The sequence below is a fragment of the Lygodium microphyllum genome, chromosome 26 (assembly GCF_053477565.2).
Source record: "Lygodium microphyllum isolate KBCC chromosome 26, Lygodium_microphyllum_v1.1.10, whole genome shotgun sequence".
Classification (NCBI taxonomy): domain Eukaryota; kingdom Viridiplantae; phylum Streptophyta; class Polypodiopsida; order Schizaeales; family Lygodiaceae; genus Lygodium; species Lygodium microphyllum.
Window position 1 is genome coordinate 115,201,872 of NC_141160.1, and position 24,411 is coordinate 115,226,282.

General features: G+C 39.3%; 2 pseudogenes; one reads left to right on the forward strand and one right to left on the reverse strand.

Annotated features, from left to right (window-relative positions):
* Nucleotides 1–24,411, reverse strand: part of LOC148013715 (uncharacterized) — a 78,313-nt pseudogene that overhangs the window by 833 nt on the left and 53,069 nt on the right.
* LOC148013716 (uncharacterized) lies at nt 1,515–1,989 on the forward strand (annotated as a pseudogene).

Genomic DNA, 24,411 nt, shown 5'->3' on the forward strand with positions numbered 1-24,411 from the left:
GCACTTGTTGTCGTGTCACATATCAGATGCCACGACAGGAGTGCTTTTCACATGAGATGACTCATGATACTTTTAAGCAAGCACCACCACCTAAGGAGTGACATTGACCTATGGTATGTGACATCAAAAATTTTGTGAAGGTTTAGGGTTTAGGGTTTAGGGTTTCCATCTAGATCTTTGTAAGTACTTACTTTCTTGCATGTTTTGTTGATCGGATTGATCATGTATGCACCATGTTCTACCCCTTGTTATTGATGGATATACTACAAGAGGAGTCTAAGATGTAATATATCGCCTTGGATCACTTGCAATGTATTTATCACTTGTTAATTTTTAGTAGAAAATTTTATTTGATATATTCTTAATTCAAAAAAATATTTAATATCTTCTGTCTTTTACTGATAGATGGATCACATCTAAAGAGATTGCCAAAGGGTCAATTGCATAAAAGAAGCGTCAATGTATAGAGCTTATTTGTTTAATGGAAAAGGAACTTCCAACCTCCTTTTTTGATATCTAGGTTCATCTTCTAATCCATCTAGTGGATGAGATAGAGCTTGCTGGTGTTGTGAGCACTCGATAGATGTTTTGGGCCAAGAGATTTATGGGAGTATTGAAAGGTTATGTACGTCAAAAAGCAAGACCAGAGGGTTCTATGGTAGAGGGATGGATGCTTGAAGAATGCATGTATTATGTTTGTGAATACCTTGGGAAAACTGATTCTGAAGCTCCACGCATATGGAAAAATGAGTCATCTTCTACCATGTCAGACAAGGTATTGTCCGGTAAGGGAGTCCCTTTTCGACTTAAGGTCCAAGGTAAATTGGATATTTCTACTTTCATTGTCTATAATAGCGAATGCATGCAACAATTCGTTGATGAGTACGAGGAGGAACTTGCAAGAAAATGAGTTGGTAGACGTAAAAAGAGGAGATCTAGACATCAAACCAATGTAAACAATGACAGGGACGTACCTACTTTCATGGATTGGTTATACACCCATATGCAATGGGCGGTTAGTGATCATGAGCCAATCTCAACAGAACAGAGAGAGTTTATGATTAGGTGTGAAAGATAGGTAGCTTTTTGGGTTTTGAAAATATTGAACTAAATAAGCAAATTTCATTTTTTAAAAAATAATTTATTTATTGGTCTAGGCTTGAATGTATACCAACACGTGGGCTTATGGACAACATCTTCGGATAAAAGCTATTGATGACTTACGTCTAACTCAAGATTCTTGCGTTGTTGCCTCTTTCAAGCAATTATCATATGCAAGTTCAAGAGACACAAATCTTGTAGACAATGAACTTGGTTACATGGGAACCATAGTCGGCATTTATGAAGTATCGTATCATATCTTCAAGCATGTAAATGAAATCTCTCTTCAAGCAACAATGACATGTAGATTTCTTGAAGCTATACATAATTCTAAAGTTTTGATTTGTGTATTTTGACTGGTGGTTTTGAAGGTGGATTGGTTTCGTGCCGAGTATAAAGGTAATAATGCCACAATGAAAAGAGAACCGTTCGGCCGTCGACTCCTTGAAGTTATTGTGTTCAACAAAAGGGCCTTACATTTTGCCAACTCATGTTGAACAAGCATTCTTTTACAAGAATACAAATGCTCATCCATGGTGGCAAGTTGTGCATGTCCAACTTAGAGGTTGACACTTGTTTGATAGCGTTGACTTTGAGGAAGCAGATTAGGATGAATTGATTATGTCCTCGAACCTAGACACATCGATGTCAAAGAGGTGTAGAATTCTTCTTTTCGATCATGATGACATTATCGATGATGAGAACGACAACGATCTAGACTTTGACACTACAAACACCAAAGAGCAAAAAATAATGGATGTTGAGCCTATGGAGGAAATGAACGTCGACACGAATTTAATGACAGAGGAGTTTGAGCAAGTCAACAAGGATAATGAAGATGAAATTTTATTGACAGTTAATATCTGAGATGATGATGAGGACTATTAGTCTCATGTGTCAACTCACGGATAACCTATGTTTGGTAAGTTTTAATCTCAAAATAATTCATTGTGAAGTCATGATTTTTATTCTTTTAAAAAATTACTAACAAGGGTGGGTGGTGGGGAGTCTCGTGGTGATAGCCTTATATGGCTAGTGTCGGGGTTCGATTCCCCTCAGACTTGTTTTTCTTTCTCTAGCTATGTACAAGGTAATCTTAGCTTCAAGTTCATTGAAAGAAAGTTTGCATCGGGGTTTGATTCCCCTCCTCTTCCAAGGCTTCTATCTTGCACTTCAACCCTAGTATCAGCATCTCAACCTTCAGTACAACCCACAATCAAGCATTGTTTCCTGGATCGACTTGGCCTAGCAATAGACCATCAAAGCCAACAGTCTTCTATCGTTTCCTAGTAGCAATTCCAACAGCGCCCTCAGTGAGTACCTATAGCACCCTTAGCCGCAGTACCCTCCCCCCCCGCCCCATGCTGCCCATTTACTGCTCTAGTCTTGCTCTCTCTCTCTCTCTCTCTCTCTCTCTCTATGACACTATGGTCACCCTGGCTTTGATGTATTGTCACCTAGCTTTGATGTATGTGGCAGCAATATGGGCCCCATGCTTGTCAGCCGCCTCATGGATGCAAATTGAGAGACCACAGATCTGTATGATCTCGTGTTTGTTCCATAGCAGCAAACCATCAGTACCACTATTCTACCTAACATTGATATCAGAGCTCTCTGGTCGTAAATTTTTTGTCTCATAGGTCATTTTGGCCTTTTGAAGATGTAAATATGGCATTTCATTTTGTTTCATTTCTCTCTCTCTCTCTCTACTCATTGTGCATTGTTGCATCGATGACTCATGAGTTTGCACATTTGCTTGAGCAACCACTTCCAAATCCATCTTATCCCAAACTCTGTCTCCAGTGTGTTGATGACATATTTCTTGTCATCCTCAATATTATCGCTGCATTGAAAAATAAATTCAATTAGTAATTCAAATAAAAAACTCTAATTCATATTCTTTATGTTAAAGAATACTTACTCACATGGTACATGAACTCATTGTAGATAAGACATGCAGAGGTTTCTCATCCGACGTGTGAAGGCGATGTCAGCTTCGACCTAAAGGATACCCCCGTCAGGCATGATGTCACATGTGACACCCAAAGTGCCAGTGCCAGTGCACATCGGTACTAGTGGGGGCACTAGTGGGGGCCTTGGTGGTGACTTGTCAATTGATCAGGCTGGTGGTGTGCTACTTTGTCGTTGACGCATACATGCAATACAAACATATGATACATTGAGATGTGAGTTCTTAAAAACTACTTGATATTTAATCCATAATCGCCATAAAAGATATACCGATGGGACTGACGGCCACTAGCCTATGAATCAGGTGTCACCCAAGTAGGAGGATGTACATTAGGAGTAAGCCATTGACTCTCCTGATGTGATGTACATGGGATAGGAGTCCTAGGCAAACAAAGACATCAAAATGATATATATATTAAGAATTTTATATGTAAAAAAAGGATGACATCATCATTTAATCAATTGAGAAGCTTACCGATGCGCTATAGTGTGTGCATGAGAAGAAGTCTCCACTCTTGTATGTGGCTGGGAGGATGTACCCTCTCTAGGACATATAGGAATACTGAATCTCCCAAGAATATCGATGGCATTGTCTAAACCGCCATCATCCATCTCCACATAATCTGCCATGGTCTCTGACAATGTATCTCCAGAAAGTCCAGTGCCTCGCATCAAAATCTTGATGATCTCCAACTTCACTTTATGGGTGTGGTCACTATATATTTAAAATAACTATATGTTAAACTAGAGATACATTGTTAGAGGAGAGCTCAATCTATCTAATCAGAAACCAAGGAATAGGAATCTTAACTAGGTTTTCTAGTGCAGTATTACTCTTTACTGCTACAATGGAGCTCATAAGGATCGACATAAACCAATAGAGCTTCCATTAAAACTCCATTCAGCACACAGGTTGGTAATTGTTGCCCTATTAATTGAGTGCCTACAAATTTGCAAGATTCTCAGGTCCAATTGGTCGAGAGTCTAGATGGCATCCAAGTACATTACAGAGGGCCATTTATCTTGCATTTCAGGTAGCTCAAGAAACCATGTTCATTATAAGCACTGAAAAATGGGACTCACCATCAAGGATAGTACAAGCAATCATTTCCAGGAGAGACAAAGGCGGTTACATCTTATCAATCAATGAGCAATCACATGTGCATTTAGATTTGTGGGGAATCCCAAGAGCATTCATTGGAATTTCAAACTTGGGCACCTCTCCATTCTGGTAGACACCTTCAATCTTGTCAGATGGCATTACTTAATTCAGTTTGAAATTGATAAATTGTGTGAGGTGCAAACCTTACAATTGGAGATCACTGATCTCTTTGCGCAAGTTGACATGGAGAAGCTACAAGATCACTTGATCCATAAGATGGTTGCAAGATACAAAGTTCTTGGCAAATTCAAGGATCTCTGGAAGTTGATGAGCGAAATATTAAAGAACATACATAATGTTCCTTTCGATGAGGATGAAGGCTTGCAAGATGTTATTGTGAGATGCCATCTACTTACGCGTGTCTTCGAACTCCATCTTCTACATTCATCTGTTTATGGTTGGGGGACATGCCCGAGATATGGATGTGATTGTGAACATAGGGATATCAAGGTATTGTGTGCATTTGATGCTCAAGAAGCCTGAGCTAATGCCGGAAGACTTGAATGTGGTCAACGTGTTGTATACTAGTGTGAAGTAGAGGCTAAAGTTGTAGTTGCTAAAGAATGCTCATAATCCAAAGTGGGAGGCCTTTCTCGAGTATGGTGGCAGTGACCTCAAAGATGGCAATATTGTTGGTTTGCAATTCACCCTGAGTCTGCATCAAAAGATGTCAGAACAAGAGAAGCACCTAAAGTGGCAGATTCTTGCAAATGTGTGGTTAGACATTTTGATGTACATTGTCCATTCTTCAGAGGATGCTAGTCCAAATACTAAGTGGCTGGCCAAAGGAGGGGAGTTTTCTCTCTCTCTCTCTCTCTCTCTCTCTCTCTCTCTCTCCTTACCTAATGCAGCTGACCGCCAAGCTGTGGCGCCCTCTCTTGGTGAAGTATCAATTGGTCGCTCTATCGATGTGGCTCCCTCTTGCTCTCTCTTTGTCTCTATCATCTCCTCACACACTCTCTGTCTCTGTGCTTTTTGAAATGCTCTTATACAAACAAGGTAATGATCTCCTGTGATTGGGGAGACGAATTTTTAGTGTCGCTTAAGCGATAAAAAATACAATTGTCACTACGCATAGGGTTTAAGGTCACCACAGGGGTTTGGCAAGAAAATTGGGCAAGATATATGGAAATGTGTCCTCAAGAGATAAGTAGATTTAAGCGAATATTTATAGGTTCGAGATGAATTTCACAACCTTCAGTTCTTTGTATATTTTGAGTAAACTTGGAAAGACAAATTTATACATAAGATAGTTGAATGAATGGGTTAAGAGCTTGAAACTTATGGTCACAAGATGGATGAATTGCAAATAGGAGGACAACTTCAATTGATTCAAGAAGAGTCATGCCCTTCCTTGCCTATGAATATCCTTCCTTGCCTATGAATATAGCTGCCTATTTTAGCCTAGGCATGAAGAAGATCTTTAAGACACTTTCTCTTTTCAACTTATTAGTACAATGAGGATAGAGGTTCAAGATGAAGACTGCCTATATCAGCCTTTGAATGATTCAATGTTATGGAACTAGCTTCACTGTTGCTAGTTTTTCATAAAAAGATCATGTGATTTATGACTTAGATCAACGTAATTTGAATAAAAGAGCTGCATAAAAGCTTCAGCTTGTGAATTGACTATTATGGACAGCCAAGATTAATTCCAAAACATAACAAGAAATCACAAAAAGACTTCTTTGAAACCTTTCTTGAATGAAGAGGAAGCAAGATACTATGTAGAGGGAATTACAGGTCTAGTTTGTACTTCTAATGATTGTAGATGAAGTAGAATCTGTGCTTACCGGTTTCAGCCTTGAAATACCATGTTTTAGGCTGAGAAGATGAGGCCAAAAGTATCACATAATAGTGCCAAAAGATGTCCTTGAAACTTTCTTACAAAGATTATAGCTTGTAGTCACTCATGAAAACTAAGAACAACCCATGTTTTACCAAGATTAAAGAAGTGGATCACAAAATAAGCTTCAGCCCATAAATACCTTGTTTTGGGCTGGCAAGATTATTCCAAGATGACACAAATAATCTCCCAAAGAGTATTTACAATGCCCTTTCAAGGAAAGAGTGTTTAGATGCAGCAATTACAAGTGAAAATAGAGTATGTCTTCTTCATAAACCATGAGAATAGAAATGGAGCATTAGTGTGACATGATTCAATCCACAAAGAGAGTATTGGGCTGCACATAACAGTCCAAAAATCAGAGCTTTATGTCTCCCAGGATCTCTTCTTGATAGAGAAGAGAATCTACATCAAGAGGTAGGTACATAAGACATTGCCCTTCTCTTCTTCTTTATAAATGCATGTACCTCTTGAACCATGCAAGAGATGCTTTGTAAAATAGAAATTGAGTCCATTAAAGAGCATTCTTGGGCTTTTCAGTTCAGCCCACAAGTCTTGATAATAAAGATCAAGAAGTGGAACAAGAGACTCACTTGATAGGAGAGAGTTGCTACTCCATAGACATAGACACAAACAATGTTCAAAGATTCCTTCTTTCTTCTTTCATGAGCATGAATGAATCCTTGAATGGGATGGTACCCCCCTTTTTATACATATTTACCTTGTATTACACAGCCAAGAGTGGCCTTCCATTTTTGCCAATAAATGGGAAGAGTGGTACTTACATGTCAAGTGGAGTCTTCTTCAGATGCTTGTGGTTGCATGGCTTGACCTGTCAATATTGTGGGAGAGAAGGAAGGAGTCTCGCTTGAAGCTTTCTTGTTTGCACAATGGGGGAAGACACACAAGGGTGGAGGCTGAAAACAGTTTTCCTCTTCTTAGTTGTGTAAGCCAAAAGAACTCAAGTACAAAGAAATAGAAGAACCCTATATATGGGTCTCAAACCAAACTCAACTAACTAAGGTGGCATACTAACTGAGCCACGAACTAGAGTAGATAAGGATAGCTATCATGTAGCTATTATTCATGGGCAGTGTACCAACCGTGTCTGCAACTGACAAGTCGGTGACATAAATACACAACGGTCACCCTGGCGTATCACGAGTGGAGCTCGATATCTCAACACTCCCCCTCGAGCTCAATCCCAATTCTTGCACACCAAGCAGGTCTCTGAACTTGCGCAGCTTCTCTGCGCCCAATGCCTTCGTGAATATGTCAGCTACCTGATCCTCTGTGCTGACATAAACTAGATCAATAAGACCTAGTAAAACCCTCTCTCGCACATAGTGATAATGCACCTCAATGTGCTTTGTTCTAGCATGATAGACTGGGTTATTTGCCAAGTGTATACTACTCATGTTGTCACAATAAATGACAACTGGTCCATCTGTAGATTGATGCATATCATAAAGTAGCTTATGCAACCAAGCTACCTCACATGCAGCCATTGCTGCACCCCTGTACTCAGCCTCTGTGCTCGACAAGGCAACTGTAGGCTGTTTCTTGCTGCTCCAAGTGACTGCAACACTCCCAAAAGAGAACACATATCCACTGGTAGATCGTCTATCAGAAATACTACCAGCCCAATCAGCATCAGTGTATCCATGCAACTGTATCTGAACCCCAGTCTCATAAAATAGTCCATACTGCAATGTGGACTTCACATACCTGAGTATGCGTCTAGCCGCATCCAAATGTGGTTTCCTTGGAGCCTGCATAAACTGACTTACCAATCCAACAGCATAGCTCAAATCTGGCCTGGTAATAGTCATATAAATCAAACTTCCTACTATGCGTCTGTACATAGTAGGGTCTTCTAGAAGCTCACCTGCATCTGTGCTCAACTTCACATTCTGCTCCAAAGGAACTGAAATAGACTTACAGCCTGTCATCCCATATTTGGACAGCATGTCCAATCCATACTGCCTCTGCAGGAGCTGAATCCCACTTGGTGATCTAATCACCTCAATGCCCAATAAATAATGCAGCTCTCCCAAATCCTTCATCTCAAACTTCTGCTTCAATAGCATTTTCACATGAAGGATATCTTCATCACTGTCACCTGTCATAATCAAATCATCAACATAAATGACAAGTAGCATAATACCTTTCTCTGTTTTTCTCACATAAAGTGAGAAATCTACCTTGGAAATCTGAAAGCCAATAGTGACAAGATACTGTCCTATCTTGTCAGACCATGCTCTAGGTGCTTGCTTCGAGCCATACAAGGCTTTCTTCAACCTGCAAACAAACTCAGGAAGAACAGCATGCACATAACCTGGTGGCTGCTCCATATAGACCTCTTCTTGCAAATCACCATGCAAGAAGGCATTCTTTACATCCATCTGATGTAAAGACCATCCCTTTGATGCAGCCATAGCAATGACTGCTCTTACAGTTGCCATCCTTGCAACCGGACTAAATGTTTCTTCATAGTCAATGCCATATGTTTGTGCATACCCCTTGACTACTAATCTTGCCTTGTATCTATTCACAGAACCATCTGCATTGTGCTTCACCTTATAAACCCACTTACAGCCAATTGCATTTTTACCTTTAGGCAAAGGTACCAATTCCCATGTAGCATTTGCTTCCAAGGCATCCATTTCTTCATCCATGGCTTTCTCCCATTTTTCTTTTCCCATGGCTTCCTCAAAAGAAGTGGGTTCTGGTTCCTGTATCACTTTAACCATATATGCATAGTGAATGGCTGTAAATCCATCATATTTCAGCCTATCCACATGATACCTAGCTCTCGTAGACCTGCGCAAAGTAGGTTCACTCCCAGGTGCTCTCAAAACATCCCTGGTCTTCCTTACTCCAGGTGTAACAATAGAAGGAATACCCAACTCATCATCAATGCTCTGTTTTGAGCCACTGGATTCACCATCCACATAAGAGTGACCTGCATTCACATCAAACATGGGCTGATCAACCTTCTCTTTTCCTTTTCGTGATACCTGCATACCACTATCTGCATTACTTTGAGAAGATTCTCCTGATCTCAATCTGCCTGTCCATGGCGAAGAATGTGAACCACTACTAGAGGACGCTCCAGGTCCACTAATATTTTGTGATTGCTGTTGTGAATTTTGTGCAGCATTACCATTTTGTGCATCTACATCATCAATCACATTTACTGGTTTATACCAGCTACTCATCTCATCAAAAACAACATCTCTGCTCACTGTAAACTTACGAGTAGAAGGGTTATAGCATCTATACCCTTTTTGCTGCAGAGAGTAACCAATAAAGATGCACTTCTCAGCTTTTGGATCCAACTTGGATCTCAACTCATCTGGCACATGTACATAGGCAATGCAACCAAAAATTTTCAAATGAGAAATATCTGGTTTCCTACTAGTATACCTCTCCTCTGGAGTCATTCCATGTATTGCTGCAGTGGGAGTCCTGTTCATTATGTAGACTGCTGTAGCAACTGCTCCAGCCCAATAAAAATCTGGCAAGTCTTTTTCATTGAGCATGGCACGAGATACCTCTCCAATATGCCTGTTTTTTCTTCCTGCAATTCCATTTTGTTGTGGGGTATGACTGCATGAATATTGCTGCTTTATGCCATGCTCCTGCATGAACCTTGCAAACTCATTTGAGAGGTACTCTCCCCCTTCATCTGACCTTAGGCATTTTATCTGCAAGCCTGTTTCTTTTTCAACCATAGCTTTAAGAGTTTTGAAATACCCAAAAACTTCACTTTTCTTTTTCATAAAATACACCCAAACTTTTCTGCTATAGTCATCAATAAAACTAACAAAATAATGACAGCCTCCAAGAGATGCAGCTTTAGTAGTCCACACATAAGAGTGGATTAATTCCAATGGCTTCTCACTCTCTTGAACATGTCTAGGAAATGGTTTCCTTGCCTGTTTTCCAAACTGACAGGCTTCACATACCTTATGCATTTCTGCAACCTTGAATTTTGACAATCCTGCAACAATATTTTGGGCCTGCATTGATTTAAGTCGCTCAACATTAAGATGACCAATGCGTTTATACCAGATATCAATATCTGCAACTACACCGGTTCCATGTGCAAACATTGCTGCACTCAATTCAGACATGTCTGCATCCAACGTAAACATTCTGCCCTTCTTCTTTCCTTTTGCTATCAAGCGACCTTTATTTTTCATATCCTCAACAAAGCATCCATGAGGATTAAATCTGACCTGCAAGCCCTGCTCAACCATTTGACCGACAGAAACCAGATTCTTGGTGATATTCGGGACATGAAATACATCGGAGAGGTATTTCTTTTTCCCATCCTGCATAGACAAGGGAATTTTTCCAATCTGCACAATAGGATGTGCAGTATCATCACCAGTCTCCACAAATCCTGGTTTTTCCATTTTCCTTGCATCCTCCATCCATTCTGCATGACCTGTCATGTGGTTTGATGCACCTGAGTCAATATACCATACATCATTGCTTTCTTCTGCACTTGTCACAGAATTGTTCATGTGCTGCACCATGAACAAATGCTCATTTTTGTCATCACCCTGTCTGCTAGAAGATGCATAATTCCCTTGTTGCAGTTTTCCATTCATGATGTCATTATGCTTTTTATAGCAGTCTTTAGCCATATGACCCATTTTACCACAGTAGTAGCATTCAACATTACTATTTGCATTTTGACCTCTTTGCCATCCACCACGACCTCTTTGGCTCCCCCTGCCTCTAGAATTACCACGTCCTCCTCCATAGGACTGGTTTTCTTGAGTTTGCTGCATATTCTGATTTCTACCACGGCCTCCAAATCAGTCTCCTCTACCTCTGCCTCTACCTCTTCCAGCATTTGAGTAGAAGGCAGCTTCTTTTGAAGTTCCTCCTGAAGAAGATGCACCACCATTTCTTTGCTCCTTAGAAATTAGAAGAGCAATCAGCTCCTCAAAATCAGGAAATCTTTCACGAACTGAAATGGATGTCCAAAACTGTGCATAATCCTTTCCTAGACCATTCAAGGTCACAGAAACTAAATCATCATCTTCCATTGGCGACCCAATGGAAGCAAGTGCATCTGCAATCTTCTTCACCTTCATGTGGTAGTCATTGATGCTCATATTTTCTCTTTGCACATTATGCAACTCTTGCTTGAGCTGCATTTTCCTGGCTTGCGTATTTGTGCTATACATTTTTGACAAAGTATCCCATGCCTCCTTTGGCGTACTTGCATCCTGAATATGCACAATCATAGAGTCTGAAATGCTGATAGATAGCCAGTACATAACTTTTCTGGCTCTCTCATGCCATGTTTTAAATGCCTGCATTTGCTGTTGATTGGGAACATCAGGAAGAACTGGTTCTTCTTCATTTCCTGCAACAAATTCCCAATATCCTTTTCCCATAAGGAAATTCGTCATTCTAAACTTCCATGCTTGGAAGTTGTTCTTGTCAAGCTTTTCAGTGACAATCTGTGAAAGAGAATCAGATGCCATTACAGAACACTGCAAAAAATTCTGTCACTGCAAAAAACATAGCTTCACCCTCACAAGGGAAAATCTGCAAAATTGGCGAAAGTGGTATTTGACCACACATTCACTTCCTAGTGACGATTTTGCATCAATAGGCAACAGGGATGATTCTATAACTCCCAATGTCTCTGCGCACAAGCATACGATGCAATTTCTACAGTAACTTTTCACCGACCTGTAGAACAGTGGCTGCACAGCATAAAATTGGGCCTTTTTCTGAGTGTGTGCAGAAAACTTCCGCCTCCAAAACAGGCCCCGAAATGGCCTCAAATAAAAAAAGCAAGGTCGCCTAGGGCTAAAGCCCTTTCCCGTAGCATATACTGCCCTCTTGCTTCACCGCGAAGGGCGTCTCAACCTGAGACAATGCACTCCTGCACTTTCCGGCTGTGCTACCTGCAGAGATCTGCTCCCAAAACAGAAAATGAAAGCAACATTGCTCCTCTTACCAGAACACCGTGAGATTGGCTTGCTTTCTTGAGCTCCTTACCACGAACAAGGCTCTGATACCATGTCAATATTGTGGGAGAGAAGGAAGGAGTCTCCCTTGAAGCTTTCTTGCTTGCACAATGGGGGAAGACACACAAGGGTGGAGGCTGAAAACAGTTTTCCTCTTCTTAGTTGTGTAAGCCAAAAGAACTCAAGTACAAAGAAATAGAAGAACCCTATATATGGGTCTCAAACCAAACTCAACTAACTAAGGTGGCATACTAACTGAGCCACGAACTAGAGTAGATAAGGATAGCTATCATGTAGCTATTATTCATGGGCGGTGTACCAACCGCGTCTGCAACTGACAAGTCGGTGACATAAATACACAACGGTCACCCTGGCGTATCACGAGTGGAGCTCGATATCTCAACATGACCTCCTTTGTGTATGAGCTTCATTCTCCTCCATCCAGGATGTGCCCTGTTTCAGTCCTGAGAACTGCCTGAAAAATGCGGCGATGATCACGATGCCCTCTTGTTTTCTTCCTTGACTATTTTACATGTATCATTTGTCACAAAAGTAAGTTGCAAGACATATACAATGTCCTATGCTCACAAACATAGTAAAATTCATGAAATTTAGTGGTTCTTCTTTATAATGAACTTGTGAGTCATGTTTTTGGAGTAACTACATCACTGACACAAGTAGTCAGGGCCTCAACCAAGCCATATGATTGTCCATGATCACATATACTATGACATATGTAGCATGACTTACAAAACTACATTTTCTCAAGTAGTGAATATACTCTTAGAGAGGAAAGGTTTCAAGCTAGAAGTCATCACATATTGCCAATTAACCAAGTTGAATGTTTCTTCTAAAACAATGAATGATTTATAGAGCGTACTTCATGTCCCATGGAGCAGACTTAGGTGAGTTAGTCTTGATGAAGCATGAAATTCACCTTAGAACTTGTTCTTACCAAGAGTTAGCAAGACCATCATATAGACAACCAAACTATAATTTTCACATCATGAGCCTAGAATCTCATGGCATTCACCCCCTCCTAACCTACACATCCTCCAGCATGTGCCACTTCATGAATTTGCAGTTTTGGGAGATTCTTCTTTTGTCATGTCCTCATCTTCATCTTTGAAGTCTTCTTCCTATTCCGTATCTTCAAGTCCTTTATCTGTTTCTAAGTCTTGTAGTTCATAGGTAGATGCTTCTCTTTATTTAAAGATCTTGATCCATTTTCCAGCTATTGGTACTTTCATACTTGTTCCATCTAATTCAGCCAATGAGTAGGTAGCATTGTCATGAACAACCTTTACCACATACGTGCCAAACCAACACTTTACCATTTTCTTGGAAGCTCTGTATTGATTGTCTAGGCTGCTGTCATAGACAAGTACCCAATCATTTTCTTGAATAGCTCTTGGTCGAAGTCAATGTTGTCTATCAAATCTTCTTTTGTCTAGGCTGCTGTCATAGACAAGCACCCAATCATTTTCTTGAATAGCTCTTGGCCGAAGTCAATGTTGTCTATCAAATCTTCTTTTGTTCTTTAGCCTTGTTTCTTTTAGCTTCTCAATAGCTGCTTGAACATCTTCAGGCCTTCTTTTTAGTTGCCATATGCATAAAGTCAGCAATTCTTCTCTATTGATGTCTTCCTCCCAAGGTAGAAGACTCCATGTGAGAATATATTCTTTAATTGGCATAATTGGTTGTTGCCCATGCATAAGTTCATTTGGCATATAGCCAATTACAGTACTGTGTGTAGTCCAGTCAGCCCATAATGCGAAAGGAAACATTTTAGGCCATTCTTTGATTTTTCCTCTACAAGACTTTGCTAGAGCTTTGAGAATAGGTTGCCCTCTCTCACTTTTCCCATTACCTTTAGGATTGTAGGCTGATGTCAAAGCTAGATCAATACCCAATTGAGCAAAGAAGTTGTGTGCCTCATCGGCACCCAACTATCCTCTATCTGCAGTTTCTTTGCCAACACAGCCATATCTTCAAAATACTTCTTCAAGCAAGAAGCGACAAACAATTTGAGTGGTCTTGGTTGTTAAAGCTTTACCTTCAACTTGATTGGTTAGATATTCTCTTGCAAGCACTAAATATTTCATATTCCATATTCCTATAGGCATGGTTACAAGATCAATAACGAGTCTACAATGTATAGACGGGGGATAAGTCGGTTGTAACCCATCTCGATGCTTAACCATAGAATACATCTAACATGCATAACAAGCTTCAACAAAATGCTCTATGTCTCGATACATGTTCTGCCACCCAGCAGTATTTTCCTTGACTTTAAGAAAGGTTTCCCATTTGCCTCTATGGCCAATCCACAAACTTTCATGAAATTCCTTCATTACCTATTGTTGCAATCTTTTGTTACCTAAAACTCAGACACGCGCTTCTTTCTTCTTCTTTGCATGCTTCCATAGATGACCATCTTTAAGAAAAAATCCATAAGCTTTCCTCTTAATATGCTTGAACTCCTCATTAGTCCAAGTTTCCTTCTTCTTCATTGTGCTCAAATATTGGCTGATCTTCAGCCAATCTTCTTCATAATGTTCTTCAAGGAAATGAGCTAGAACTTGAGTGATGCGATGAGCATGCTGGCTTCTAGCTGACCACCCTTCTTCCACCCTTCTTCCATAGGAAAATCTTTAACCTTTATTGTTGCTTTCTGTTTTGCAACAGTATCTTTTTCTATTCTTGTTGTACTTAATGTTGTACCATTAAAAAGACCAGCTATTCTTGTTGTTTTTAGCTTTGGTTTTGCATATGAAACAGTTGAAAAGGAATTATCAACAGTCAGGAATGAAATTCAGCAAGTATAGACTCTTCAACTTCATCTTCTTCCATCAGCTCCTCTTCATTATCATACCTTGCGCATGACAACATGTTAGTAACTGGATTCTCCTTTCCTGCAATATGCTTTAATTCAGGGTTGAGAGATTTAATATATACAATCCATCTTAGCATAGCAATGTTGGGTGTTGAGCAGTTGGCAATAATGCCCAAGAGTTGAAGACAATTAGTTTCTACCACTACGGGAGTACCTATAAAGTATTCATGATCACACTTTAATGTTGTTACAACTCCCAAAAATTCCCTTTTTACTTGTGCATACATTTTTTGACATTCATTGAGAACCTTTGCTCCAAAACAAATTGCATACCTATTACCTTCAAGATCTTCTTGTCCAACAGCCCATCCTATCCCAATCCAACTTGTATCCACAGTAAGGATGATAGGTTGTCCATTTGAATAATCAACCCTTTTGAGAGTGGGGGACTGAAACTAACAACTTCTTTAATTTGTGTATGGTGAGAGTATTCTCTTTTCCCCAAAAGAATCGTTGGCCTTTCCTTAATAACTGATAAAGATTTTCGGCTACATGAGCAAAATGTGGTACCCATATGAGATAGAATATACATGCACCAAGAAATCTTCTCACCTCTGATATATTAGTGCATTTTTCGTGCATTCTGCTGATGGCATCTATCTTGATTGGTGAAGGTTTACGTCTGTAGGGCCCACACATATGTCCAACCACTAGGACTTCTTCTACCCCAAAAATTGATTTAGCTCTAGAAAGGGCAAGATGAACCTCTTCTAGCCTTCTCAAAATCCTGTCACAATCACAAATATGGTTAACTACAAATGTCCTGCAGCCATGTTCATCAAGATCCTCATTCTTTTCATAAACTTCACATCCCTTGATAGGTACATCATCAAGAAAAGGAAGAGTAAGCTGTGGAATAAAGTCCCTTAAGACTTTTTGCATGGTGTTCATCATATGGGCCACATAATTTGTTGCACTTTGCGGTAGAGTACACATGCGGACCAATCCAATAGGTGTCTTCATTGTGGTAATGTCTTGGCTCTCTAATGAAAGCTAAAATTGGTCATATCTTGAATATAGGTCACCCATGGAATACATTTCTCTGCCCGCAAAAGCTTCAGCAAACTTGTTAACAATTAGACCCGAACCAACATTTCAGATTGTGACTCGATTAAGAAGCTGTAGATCTTGAATGAATCGTAAAGTTCCATTTTTCTTGGGTACAGTAAACCATCGATTTGAGTAAGGTGCTAAATAAGGTTCTAAAATCTTCATTCTGATATTTTCAATCAAAAGTTTCAGTAATTTGGACAAATGCGCCCTTGGAATAGGAATAGGCTTGAGGTTCCAAGGCACATGTGGAACTGTAAAAATGACCATAGAAGCCACAATATTTGGATCCACACAGCCTATTTCACTTGGCCGAAATGCAAAGGCTTTGCCATGTTTCATTAACATTTGTATAAAAGAGTGTTTTTCAATTGATAAAAGGAAAGAATTATCACCTATTTTGAGCTCTTTTATACTTTCCAATGTAAACTTGTGGCCGATGTTGGTAGACTTGGCTAATTTGCTGGCCTATCAGCCAACCCTTGACTTTCAAGAGGCAGTGGAATTGCCACAGGTTTGACTTTCTTATCCACCATCTTTTATTTTGTTTCCACTTGTGCTTCAACCTTGTTGAGAGAACCAATATCTTCATGTTCAATAAATTCTTGAATTGCTTGATAAAAATACAATGTACATACTTCTATAGACAAATTTTCAACTAGATTTTTTGAATGTACAACTGCATATATTTCAGCCAATGTGTCAATAGTAATCAACCCAAAAAAACACCTAAAATATCTTCATTTTCAGCCATCATATCATAAGTTTTCAGCTCCCTTTTTAGATGACATTAATATTTTCTTTCAGCCCTAGTTATGGTTGGAAGAGACTTATAACAGCCCATACTATTGGATGTATACACATGTAGATTTGCTAAAGACACAACTTCTATAGCATGAGGAGGCACAATCTTTTTACATGAAGCACTACCATAGCCTCCTTTTACAGTAGTGCTTCCTGAAAACCCTTGAATTTTTAGGCATTAGGAGGCATAGGATAATCTCACAATTGATATTTGTTTCGATGATGATTAACACACGCAATAAGAAATTGGACATCTCATTCATTATCCTTGCTTCAGATTCGAGTATAGGAAGAACCGTCATCAAGAGCTTTTATTTCCAAGCACGCTTTAGTAATGTAAGGTTGCCCAAGAATGATAGGCTAACTACAAGAGTCTTGAATAAAGAAGTGAAAATTGTATTTATGTCTCCAACAGTTACCTGCACATTAGGACATGCAACATATAACTCTCCAGAAGAATTGTTTGTAGCTCTCATTCGCCAACATGGATTAACATCTATGGGCCATCCACCGCTTTTATAAAGACTCCTAGAATGATGTTTATCTCAGAACCATGGTCTGAGAGTGCAATACATGGTGTTTCTTTTTCTCCAATTTTGACAATTGTTTCCATTGTTGCTCTTGCCCAATGCGTGCGGGAGTAGTCATTGCTTGGAATGAATCAAGCTTCATCCTCATCATGCATGTGCTATAGGCGACCTTCATTTTGAGAGTCAAATTTCCCAACTAGTTTGGACCAGTTGACCTTTACATTTTCAACCTTTACTTCTTCAATTTTTACTTTCATGCATTCTTTATCTTTAGCTTCAATTGCTACAATTGATTCTTTAACTGCTTCAAGTTGAATTCCTTGTGTTTTCGGCTTCTCTTCTTCTTGCACAAATACTCGAAGAGCTTACAAAAAGGCATGCACTATTTCTTCAGTGTCTTCACCAACATATTGTCTTTTTCTTTTGATTACATAAATGATTACATCTGAAATTCACATTTGGCAATTCCAAGAACTTTGCCTAAGGTAAACTCAATTTTACTTTCCAGAATTTGTTCTTTTGGGACTCGTTTGAGATAAGTTATAGTTTCTATGTCAGATTGCAATTTGTAGCCTGGCTACTTGCCTTTTTTCTTTCCTTTTGCCTTCTTAGTTTGTAGCGCATCTTCCATCTCTTGATTTGGGGTTTTTTTTAGCAGGCTTTAGATGTTCAGGCGTTCTTCTAGTTACCCATTTTGGAGGGCCAGAAGGGGAAGGGCCAAGTTCATCTTCTCTTCTTCTCTTTTCCTTAATCAAGACTTCTTTATGATTGACTTCAGCCAAATGTGCAAAGCTGGAGAAAGAATCTACCAGTTCTTCCCAACCAGTTATTCCTCGAATGCACTGACTGGAATTAGTCAAATCATCTTTGGCTACTTTACCGCGTTCCATGTGATCTAATGCTTATATCCATACTTTCGATTGCACATCAGCTTTATAAGCTTTCAAATTAGATTTAGTTGGCTCAATTTGCAGCCCATAGGTAACTACATCAATTGCCTTGTAGACATTCTTTACAGCTAAATCTTCTAATATTTTATTTTCTTCATTCCACCATTGCCAAAATTTGGCTCTAGTGGAAGACCACTTTCAATTGCATGAATTTTTTTGTCTTTCCAAAAGACGAGCTTTTGTGCTTCAGCCTCATAGAAGACAAAATACTCCCTCTTGTCATGTTGTTGGTTGTCACACCAAATACAACGCCTCTTAAATCCTTCTCTCATGAGTCTTTGAGTTGATGATCATCCTTGTTCTTCAACTTTGACATCTAGCTTCTCCACCTTGGAACTAATTTCTGTAAGATTTAGATGAAGATCTTGCATGCTTTTTATGAGTTCATCCATGACATCATTTTTAAAAGGTGAAATAGAAGGAACAAAAGAAGGAAGAGATGGCTGATTATTCAAAGAGATAGGGGTTTTTGGAGGTGGAACAGGCTCCATCAGTGGAGTTGTTGGAGAGCCCAATCTTAGTCGCATTCATTCTCTTCAAGCAATCATGTTAACTACATCCGTAACATCTTTCCATGCAGTTTTGACTCCTATTTTGGAAGTAGCATCCTCTAGGCAATCAACAAGCTTCTCTTGCAGAATGGGATCTGTAGCCATAAGGAATAATTCAATCTTTCGACCTTTCATAATTTGTTGGTCTTTAGCATTAAGTTGTCCAAATTTACTTTCAGACTCATGGTATAAAGCTGTTGTAGCTAAACCTTTGTTTGGTTTCTCAACCCCGTCAGTGAAACTTTTCTTTGTCATTAGGCCAGAGTCTTCTAAGAAGAATTCTTCGCGAAGGGCTTTTTTGAATGCAGCCCAATCTGCATCTCGCTGAAAAAGACCATGGATTGTCTCTTGAAGACCGTGCTTGGCTAGTTTGGCAAAATAGCAACTCCATGCATGTTGTGGTACACCAAAGAAGAGCATTTTCTCAACATACAAGCAAATGAAAACAAAGACATTTTGACCATTAAATTGTTTTAATTCTTGCCCAACTTCTTCTAGGGCCTTGATAGCTATGGAATCAATCTTCTCTTTGTCTTGCCTTTGTTGCTGTTGTTGGAACATCTGGATTTGTTGTTGCTAGATCTGCTTCAGTATGCGCACCAACTATTGTAGAGTATCTCCTGAAGAATCCCCCATCTTGGAGTTTTCTTACAACCGACCTTCACCTTGGGTTCACCAATGTTGTTGCGTGTAGGGTTGAAGGTTACCACAAGGGTTTGACAAGAAAATTGGGCAAGATATATGGAGATGTGTCCTAAAGAGATAAGTAGATTTAAGTGAATATTTATAGTTCGAGATGAATTTCACAACCTTCAGTTCTTTGTATATTTTGATTGAACTTGGAAAGGTATATTTATACATAATACGGTTGAATGAATGGGTTAATAGCTTGAAACTTATGGTCACAAGATGGATGAATTGCAAATAGGAGGACAACTTCCATTGATTCAAGAAGAGTCTTACCCTTCCTTGCCTATGAATATAGCTGCCTATTTCAGCCTAGGCATGAAGAAGATCTTTAAGATACTTTCTCTTTTCAACTTATTAGTACAATGAGGATAGAGGTTCAAGATGAATACTGCATATGTCAGCCTTTGAATGATTCAAGGTTATGGAACTAGCTTCACTGTTGCTAGTTTTTCATAAAAAGATCATGTGATTTATGACTTAGATCAACGTAACTTGAATAAAACAGCTGCATATAAGCTTCAGCTTGTGAATTGACTGTTATGGAAAGTCAAGATTAATTCCAAAACATAACAAAAAATCACAAAAAGACTTCTTTGAAACCTTTCTTGAATGAAGAGAAAGCAAGATACTATGTAGAGGGAATTACAGGTCTAGTTTGTACTTGCAATGATTGTAGATGAAGTAGAATTTGCGCTTACTGGTTTCAGCCCTAAAATACATTGTTTTAGGCTGAAAAGATGAGGCCAAAAGTATCACATAGCAATGCCAAAAGATGTCCTTGAAACTTTCTTACAAAGAGTATAGCTTGTAGTCACTCATGAAAACCAAAAACAACCCATGTTTTTGTTGAGATGGCAAGCTCCCAACACGTGCATACATTGATGATGGACTGCCTGTCTAGATAAGTCCACACGTCTACACTTAGCACATTGGTGGTAATTATGATACTCACATGGCCACTGACTTATCACTTATTATATTTAGTTTGTTACACCTACCTATAGCTAGCAAAGATATAAGGCTAGTCAATTAGTCGGTTATGCACTGGTTAGCTTAGAAGACCACTTTCCTTTATATTGTATCTTATCTATACTTTGTGTATATTGTATAGTGTGTGGAAGAAGAAGAAAAATCAGCAAGAAAACGTTTTGGCCTTCATCTCTCTTCTTGTGTTCTTGAGTGAGCTTCCTATTGTGTATACAATGTGTGTTTGGCGCAGCGGCTCAAGCAAGTCCCCCAACCCACCACATGATTCTTGACATGGTATCAGAGTCGTGCCACTGAGAGAGACTGATTTTTAAGGCTGAAGTGAAGGAGAAGAAGCAAGGTTTGAGCAAGCAAGCAAAGGGTAAGAAGCTCTCCCATTCTTCCACTTTCTCTCTTGGATAGTGCCCATGGGGGCACCAAGAGTAGGGTAGAGTGAAAATCTCAGATTGTTGTGAGATTTGGTGTGCAAGCAAAGCAATGTATATTCCTGTAGCTATTTTGGGCGTCTGAGGCTGTTTCAAGCTCCGTTTTAGATATGCAAGGTTATGGACAACAGTTTCAGGATACACTGTGATTTCGACTGTATTGACCGAAAGTGGGTGCACATGTTACATATTTCGAATTTGTACTTTTTTGAGGTGTTTACAGGAAGCAAACATAAGGTTTATCTGTAAACAGGTTTCAGATTACATGTACTATTGAGCAATCAATGAAAAAGGTTGCTTGGTGTATTGTTGTGCACGTGTTGTGAAAGATTGCAGAAGACTAACTTGCTGTGTTGTATCCTTATTTGTGATAATGGTAGAGAACAGTGGAAATTTCATTATTGAGAAGCTCGACAAGAACAACTATCCTTCGTGGAAGTTCTGTGTGACGAACTTCCTCATTGGAAAGGGTCTTTATGAGTTTGTTTCAGGTGAAGAAAAGGAGCTAGAGCTGGGTATCCCTCAGACTGTAGATAAATTAAAAGCATGGAAAGAATGGAATGTGAAAGAAAAAAATGTGATGTACTGGTTATCTGCAGTCATTGATAATACAATGTTGGGACATATCAGGAATGTAGAAACTTCACATGCAACTTGGACAATTTTTGAGAACATGTTTTCAGTAAAAACAAATGCATGAAAGATTCAACTCAAGCAAGAGTTGAATGCCTTGAAGAAAGGGAAAATATCTGTCAATGAGTATGTGTTGAAGGTGATAAGCATTGCAGACGCTTTAACAGCGATTGATGCAATGCCTGATGATGATGATTTGGTTTCATCCACTTTGAGTGGCCTTAATAATGAGAAGGCATGGAAATCATTTGTTACTTTAATATACTAAGGAAGCCATTTCCAAATTTTGATAAGCTAATCTCTCTCATGATTACCGAAGAGATCAATATACAGGGTGACTCATTTGAAAAAAATGGTGAACAGGTTCAAGTATTTTACTCAAGTTCAGGAAGGGGACATGGTAGATCCTCTTCAAGAGGCCATGGTATGGGACGTGCTAGTGATAACCAATAAAACAGGTTCAATCAACAATTTGGTGAAATGCAGGTTTCAGGAGGCTGAGGAAACTTTAGAGGTAGGGGGAGCTATAGAGGAAAAGGTAGATGGCAGAATAGAGGTTCTGAAAATTTTGCTATTATTTGTCATTACTGTGTCAAAACAGGCCATATTGGAGCCCATTGCTATGCTAAGAAGGATGATATTTGCAGTGGTAAATTGTAGCAAGGAAACTATGCATCGTCTTCACGACAGAATGAAGATAAAAATGAGCGTCTGTTTGTTATGCAGCATATGATAAAAACAGTTACAGGAAAGGGGGCACATGATGATGTATGGTATGTTGATTCACGTGCATCTAATCATATGACCAATCATGCTAAAAGGTTTGGAGAGATGCAAGGCTTACAAAATCCAGGTTATGTGCAGACAAGTGATGATTCACGCCACCCAATTTCACACATTGAAAAGATTCCCTTGTCCTTGTATGATGGCTAGACAAAGAGTCCAATAGATGTATTACATGTGCCATCAATCACAAAGAATATAGTGTCCGTTGGCCAAATGGTAGAGTAGGGGTTGCAAGTCCGATTCAATCCAAAATGTTACTTTGTGCAAGACTTTAATGATAAGTACATGTTGGTCGCAAAAGGAAGTAGAGTTGGCCGCATGTTCACTTTAGATGCTGGAATTCCTGCAATGGATGCTGCTATGTATGCTAAAGGAAAAGGAGTAGTTGTAGATATTGAATATGGCATAAACGTATTGGACATGCAAATGTGAAAAGGCTGAAATTAGTGCAATTCAGAGGATTGGTTATAGGGATGCCTTCTTTTAGAGTTGTAGAATTACATAAAGTCTGTGAAGTATGCAAGTTTGGTAAGCATGCAAGACAACCCTTCTCGCATGAGAGAAGTTAGTAGAAAAATACTTGATGTAGTGCATACAAATGTTTGGGGGCCTACACAGAATATATCTCTTGGTGGTAGCAAATACTTTGTCACATTTATTGATGATTGTTCAAGGAAGTTATGGGTATACTTCATGAAGGAAAAAAGTGATGTTTTTGAGCACTTCAAATCTTTTAAGGTAGCTATTGAAACAGAACCAGGCTTAAAAGTGAAGTGCTTGAGATCAGATGGAGGGGGAGAGTACATCTCTAATGAGTTTAGTGGCTTCTTGAGGACTCATGGGATAAAGAGGCAATTTACTTGTAGGTATATCCCACAATAAAATGGGATTGCAAAAATAAAAAATAGGCATATTGCAGAAGTTGCACGAGCATTAATGGCTGAAAAGAATATGCCAAAATATTTTTGGTCTAAAGTTGTCCATACTATTGTCCATATTATGAATAGAACCTCCATAGCTGCAATTCATGGGATGACTCCTAAAGAATGCTTTACTGGCAAGAAGCCTGATGTATCAAACTTGAAGGTATTTGGATGTATTGCATATGTTCATGTGCCAGATGAGCTATGGAAGAAGCTTGATCCAAAGGCAGAAAAATATATTTTTATTGGATAGTCTTTAGAGCAGAAAGGGTATCATTGTTATAACCCTGTCATAGGTGAGTTTAGAGTGAGCAGGGATGTTATCTTTGATGAGATGGGCAGCTGGTATGCACCTAATGGTGATGTATTAGATGATGATAATGATCAGGACAGCTATGTGCATAAAGAAAAACAAGAATCATGGAGTCTTAGTGGATCAGAAACATCATTTGGTACTATACCTACAATGAGGCCTTGGTCTGGGAGACTAAGGAGTAGCTCCACATCTTCAGGTGGATCTATAAGTGTTGCAGGGAAGGACAAAGGAAAGAAGAAAGTGCTGGATGGTAATGATGTATCTACCAATCATTTGGGATTTGATAGAGATTCTAGTGGTTCAGAGAGTTTGGATGATGAGCTTGGTATTCCTTCAGTCATGACACCAGGTGTACAGAGAGCTCATAGTAAGGTAAAGGCTCCATTGAGTGATCCGGTTGTACACAGATCTAGCAGGGTCAGATACTCTATTAAAAGATTTGGTTTTGAAGGTTATGCAGCTCACCATTATGCTTATATGGTGCAACTAGCTGAGGATGTTGAGCCCACTTGTTTTGAGGATGCTGTTGGTTATGCTCATTGGGATGCAACAAATGGATGAGGAGATGGCTACATTAGAAGCCAATAAGACTTGGGATTTGGTACCCTTACCTAAGGGTAAGAAATCTATTGGCTATAAGTGGGTTTACAAAGTCAAGAATAGTGTAGATGATTCAGTTAATAGGTATAAGGCTAGGCTGGTTGCAAAAGGCTATGCTCAAACATATGGCATAGATTATGAAGAGACATTTAGTCCAGTTTCTAGGATGGCAACTGTTAGGTGTGTGA